This window comes from Dipteris shenzhenensis, chromosome 1, assembly GCF_047967505.1.
Source record: "Dipteris shenzhenensis isolate YYH24624 ecotype China chromosome 1, Dip_SZ_1.0, whole genome shotgun sequence".
Lineage (NCBI taxonomy): Eukaryota > Viridiplantae > Streptophyta > Polypodiopsida > Gleicheniales > Dipteridaceae > Dipteris > Dipteris shenzhenensis.
The window spans coordinates 24,002,385-24,008,334 of record NC_141596.1 but is presented as its reverse complement, the minus strand read 5'-3'; positions in this window follow the sequence as shown (position 1 = coordinate 24,008,334).

The following is a 5,950-nucleotide window of genomic DNA, read 5'->3' as shown; positions in this document are numbered from 1 at the left end:
ATGCTACGGTTCATCTTTTTTGCAACTGGATTTTGCTCTGGAATATGAGGGGATGTGAGCTCCCTCTTAATCCCATGTGTAACACAGAAATGCTAAAAGTCATGAGAGAGATACTCTCCACCATTGTCAGTCCGTAGGCATTTAAGCGTTCTACCTGACTGATTCTCAACCAAGGCCAGCCATTTTTGAAATACCTAGAACACATCAGTCTTCCGAGCTATAGCATAAGCCCACACTTTCCTAGTTGCATCATCAATGAATGTCACATAGTATTCAACCCCGCCTAATGATCGTGTAAGCATGGGACCACATACGTCTGAATGCACCAAATCAAGCTTTTCAAACTCTTTCTTTCCCCTTCTTTTATGGGCTGATTTAGTCTGCTTCCCATAGAGACAGTGCTCACAAAATTCAAAATCAGAGAAACTCAAATGCGGTACATAACCCAAACGGCATAAGAGTTTCATTCCATTCTGGCTCACGTGCCCCAACCTGCAATGCCACAAAGAAGTGCTTGGCTGCTCGGTTATTGCAACAACATGATCAAATACCCCTGATACATGTAAGGGATACAAAGTCCCACACTTGGCACCCCTGGCCAAAAGCATAGAGCCCTTCTGAATTTTCCAACTCTGAAAGCCAAAAGTGGTGTGAAAACCAGCATCATCTAGCTGACCCAGTGAAATAAGACTCTTGGTCAACTTAGGCACATGTCTCACATGTTTCAAAATAAATGCAGACCCATTTGCAAAAGAAAACTTTATGTCACCTACTCCCACTATGTCACATGCATAGTCATTTCCAAGATGCATACAACCTGTCTTTCCACTGTCATAAGTGGAGAACCATTCCCTATGGGGAGTAACATGGAATGAAGCACCAGAATCCAAAATGCAATCCTGGGAATATGCATCATCTGAAGTGGTAAGCAACTCTGCAGATAAACTAGACATGAAGAGAATGTCATTGTCACTATCATGTGTGACTGCATTGATCTCCTCGATCTTCACTTTTCCTTTATCCTCCCTTGGACTCTCTTCCTTTTGATTTGCACCCAATTTGCATTCTTTTTCTTATCTTTTTGCTCTCTTTTCAACTTCTAGCAATCCTTTTTCATATGGCCCTTCTTGCCATAATGGTAACACTCAATGTTCCGTGCCTTGGATTTGCTACGAGACTTCCCTCTTTCTTGGGACTTCCCCCTGAACTGTGATCTGCCCCTTTGCACATTTAAGGCTGCATCCTACTTGTTGCTATCTATAGACTTTTGTCTAATCTCCTCGGCCAATAAGCTACCCACAACATCATCAAATTTTAGTACTCCACCCGGTGCAGAGTTACTGATAGGTGTACGAAAGGTATCCCATGAGGATGGCAATGAACATAAGAGAAATATTGCCTTAGTCTCTGCATCAAAATTCATCTTCTGAGCCTGAAGCTAGCTGAAAATAATATTGAATTCATTCACGTGAGAAGCAATGGAGACCCCCTCCTTCATCTGTAGCTCAAACAACCTCTTCATGAGGTAAACTTTATTAGAGGCAGTTTCCTTTTCATAAGTGGCACACAGTTTCTTCCACAAATCTTCCGTAGTCTGCTCATTTACTACTGTGAAATAAACTGACTCTGCAAGATGAATTCTAATAGTAGATTTTGCTAATGCATCCAACTCATTCCAATCATCCTCAGACATATTTGCAGGCTTAGCTTCAATCCCTGCCAAGGGTTTAATTTGCTTCTTTTGAATAAGCACATCCCTTATTTGTTCTTTCCACAAAGAAAAGTTTGTCCCATCAAACTTTTTAATGCTAAAAAACTCTTTTTCAGACATGGAAGAGGATGCCATGATGCAAATGAAGCAAAAATCCCAAATGCTAGTGCCTACAAGAGAGAATCACACCAAATACCAGGTGCACCCAAATGTGTATGCCACAATAGAGTGAAATATCACCAAAACTCATGTCTCAAAGCATCAAAAGATGCATTTGACTCATGTGCATATACTATGCATCCATATGAGCAAATCTGGCCCAAAAGAAAATGCCAACTGCAATGGCAATCCAAAATGCCAATAAGTGCCAAATGACTCAAGCATAAACACCATCCACTGGCATATGCATTAATAATATCTCATCCAAGAGAGCATAGCACTATCAGTGCATGACCTGCAATGTGTCAAAGCTGTCCCTCAGCATAAAATAGCCTCCATGTGCAAAGCGTCCATAAAAATAGCATCCCACAAGGCAATTTGGGCGTATCAGCGCATCCAATAAGGATTGCAATGTATCCAAATGGCCTATAAATCATCCATTGCAACCCAATGCACACCACGAATGAGCGCACACTGCTCAAACTGCAACCAGAGTGATCTGCATAAGGTATGCTCAAGAAATCATGGTCCTACGGTAATGACCGCTACTGAAAATAGAACCTGAGATGCCTCAAAACATGGGTGCCATTGCATGATTGGACTCAGCAAGAAAATCAGCAAATATCTCTCTTCTATTGGAACTCCAAAATCCCAACCGATGAGTGAGAAATGGGAGTCAACACTTATCCACTGCCATGTGGCATAAATCTAAGGTTTTAAAACCTTAGAATGAAAAATGCATAACAGAGAGATGAAATCGAATACACAGAGATCTATAACTCTGAAAATCCTCCACCGAATCACGTAAGAACTGACAGGTAGGGGTTTTTGGGCATTCAAAACACAATGTGACAGACGGTTTTGGAAATCGTGGTCTCAATCACTGGGTCCAACACACGAACTGAAAAACGTTTTTGGAAATAGACTGTTTGTAAACTCCACCAGAGTGCGAATGATGAGAAACATAGAAGTTTTAGGACCTTTTGAGTCCACCGGAACTGAAAGATCTACAAATGGTTGCTCCAAACTTGAGTTCCAACACCCGGGCAGAAAAACGCAGAAACTGACACAGTGAGCCAAAAATCCAATGAAATGATTCCAGATTCAAGAATGAAGGTGTTTCCAAGATCCTGAAGTGAAGTGGATACTAAAAGCAAGCAATAGTTGCCTCTACAAGTCAATACGAAGTCTCTGTCATCGAACGGAACAGGGAAAAGCTCCAAAAACGAGTTTTTCTTTGAAAACACTTAACAGGCTCTCAAAACCACTTCGCAAAACCAAAGTGACTTTTCCAAAGGTTCCTCCAAGGTCTCCACACAATCGGATGCAAGTAAAGTCACCCACAAAGCTTCCCACAGAGCTTCTCCTTCCTCCCACAGAGCTGCTGAGCTTCCAAGCATTCACGCACGCTCAGCTAGATCACCCGAGCTCTGATACCAGTTGAGAGTGCTCTCAATAGAAGCAAGAACGGAAGAGGGAGAGAGAGACACAGAGAGCCACACAAGTTTTGGTGGGTGCAGAACACCCTAATCTTTTTTTTCATTCATTTATATATGTGTTTGAGTATTGTACATAACCGGGGTAAAGGCACAGTGACCTTTAACCCCCACAGGCCCTTGGGTCATGCCAACATAGGTGGGACCCACGGAGAACTTACCAACATGAGCATGAGCTGGTGGCATCTGTGGTTGGTAACATGGTAGCACATCTTTGGCTAATTTTGAGCAATGAGCACATCTTTAGCAACTTCCCAAGAAATGAGAAAATAGCAGCACCCGAGGTGGGTCTCTGATTCCAAGGAGGAGTCATCCTAAAGCTAAGGGCATCAGACCAATGATGAGCAATGGTCCAGCAAATCGTCAAGTGTTAGGAATATAAGTCGACGTTGCAGTAAACTACTTAGTGGTAAAGCATTGTAATAGAGAGCAGGTTTTAGTTGGTTCATGAGTTGCATGACCTCTCTTTGGCTTGCTAGGTTAGGATCTTGCATAGATGAGTGTTTAATTCAAGTCAAGGCAACTTCATTGTAAATAGAATCTCTTTTTAATACAATACAAGTGACATGGTTTGCTTCCATTATGTCTATATTTTCTTTGTTTATTTTCAACGCTTAATTCCCCGTCACCATATGGTTTCCATTTCAATAGCAACCCCAACCCTTGAGTTGTTTCTATTGATGTTTATCTACATCACACTTGAGCATGTTCGCATGCACAACTCACCAAGGACTGCAAGACCAAGCATCTTCGTCCGAGAATTACATGGGTTGGGTCAAGGGTTCATGAGCACAGAACACCAAGCATCCATAAGTTGACCAAAGGGGAGTGAGCATATCAAACTGCCAACAATACAACAGTGTCATTGGGTACTACCATCAACTAGCAAGCCATCCACTATTTGGTATTGAACAACTTGTTGTGGCATATTTGCAACTAACTTCCCCTCATCACCATCGTTTCCAGTGGTGAGAGGAGATGGAATGCATAGTTTGTAAACACCATGATCCCCTCTTTGGCCCCAAACCACTTGTCCTATGACAATTCAAAATCATACCCATTTTCCAGCTTGCATAGCTCATGCATTGACAACAATTGAAAAATCAGGAATGGTAAAAAAATACTTTGGAAGAATGCGTCCCCCTTTGCCAACCAGGATTGAGATCTCAAGCTTCCCCTCTTCACTACCTCAAATTGTGGAACTGTCTTTGAGGGATACGTCAGTGGACTATAGCTAAAAGTCCTGGAACTTAGTCAGTAATGGAGACATGTGCCAAGAGGAGCCACTATCAAGGATCCACTCCCTGGAATCACTAGCATGCAAGGGAACATCCTCTCCTTCGAAATAATTCAAAGAATCCAAAAGCTATAGGTGCACGAAGCCTAGAATGATTGTTATAGTCCAAGTATCTTTCTTTGTGATCTTTCAGGGCAATGCCTCTAGTAGTGACCTCCTAGCCATAATGGTTGCAAGTACATTCCACCTTCAATGCTTCATTCTCTCCATCAAACTTCTACTCCAAGGAGAAAGAAAAGTTCCATGTTCATTTATCTTTGCTCAGTTTGTTGCCCCACGGGGTAGTCAAATCCTCCACACCACTTCCCTATGGAGGGTTCTGGAAGCATTCCTCTTGATCCAGCACCTTGGGCACAATCTCTTCCCACATGAATGTTCAACCTCACAGTATTGATAAGGGAAGAATAGAAAGATAAATATTGGGATGACAATAGCGATGGCATGCCTTCAGATGAGATCTCCTCCCTTGATTGGAGAACCTATTGCTAAAGTGTAGGGAGCTTGTTAGGCATGTAGCATAGTGTCATCAATTGAAAATTCAAGCTCTCCTTGAGCCATGTGCCATTCAATTTTTAGCCTTGGGTATGCTCCTTCCTTCATCCTTGGGCTGTGTTTTGCTTCTGAATTTGAGAACATGAAAAATTCCAATGCTTGTGTGAACCAATTGCTACCATTGAGTTTCTATTGTGTGTTGTTTGAAGATCTAGTGTTATCACCTCCGTTCAATGCTTGACCAATTAGTTTTAACTAATGATTGTCTATTGCCCATGTTCTTTGCTAGTGCCAGGACATCCCTGCATTTGAAGTAGCTTCTTCTTCAAGATTTTGATCGCTATTGCTTCCATCCATTCTCCTTCATCCCCCTCCCCACCCCCCCACACTTCCTCTCTAACCTTCGCATGAAGAAACATAAACCCCACTCTCATATGCCTCCTCGACTCCCAGGCTTGCTCCATCTTTTCCTGCCTCATTCACCTTTGAATGGTTTTGGACTATCAGACACATATTTGAAAGTAAGCTACTCATTCTTTGTTGTAAATTCCATGCTTGCTCTCCCGCAATCTTCATCCAACATGGTTTTGTAGTCTACTCTATTGTTCTAGTTGAAACATGAATTTTGACTTTGCAATTTGCATGGTAGCATAATATGAGCTTTTTCGTTCAGCTAAGTTCAATTGCTATCACAGGGGGATCTTTCCCCCTTTTCTTTTGCTTGCGTGCAAACATTTTTATAACCTTCATCGTGTTCCTCTCCATTCCATACAATTTGATAAATCTTCCATGACT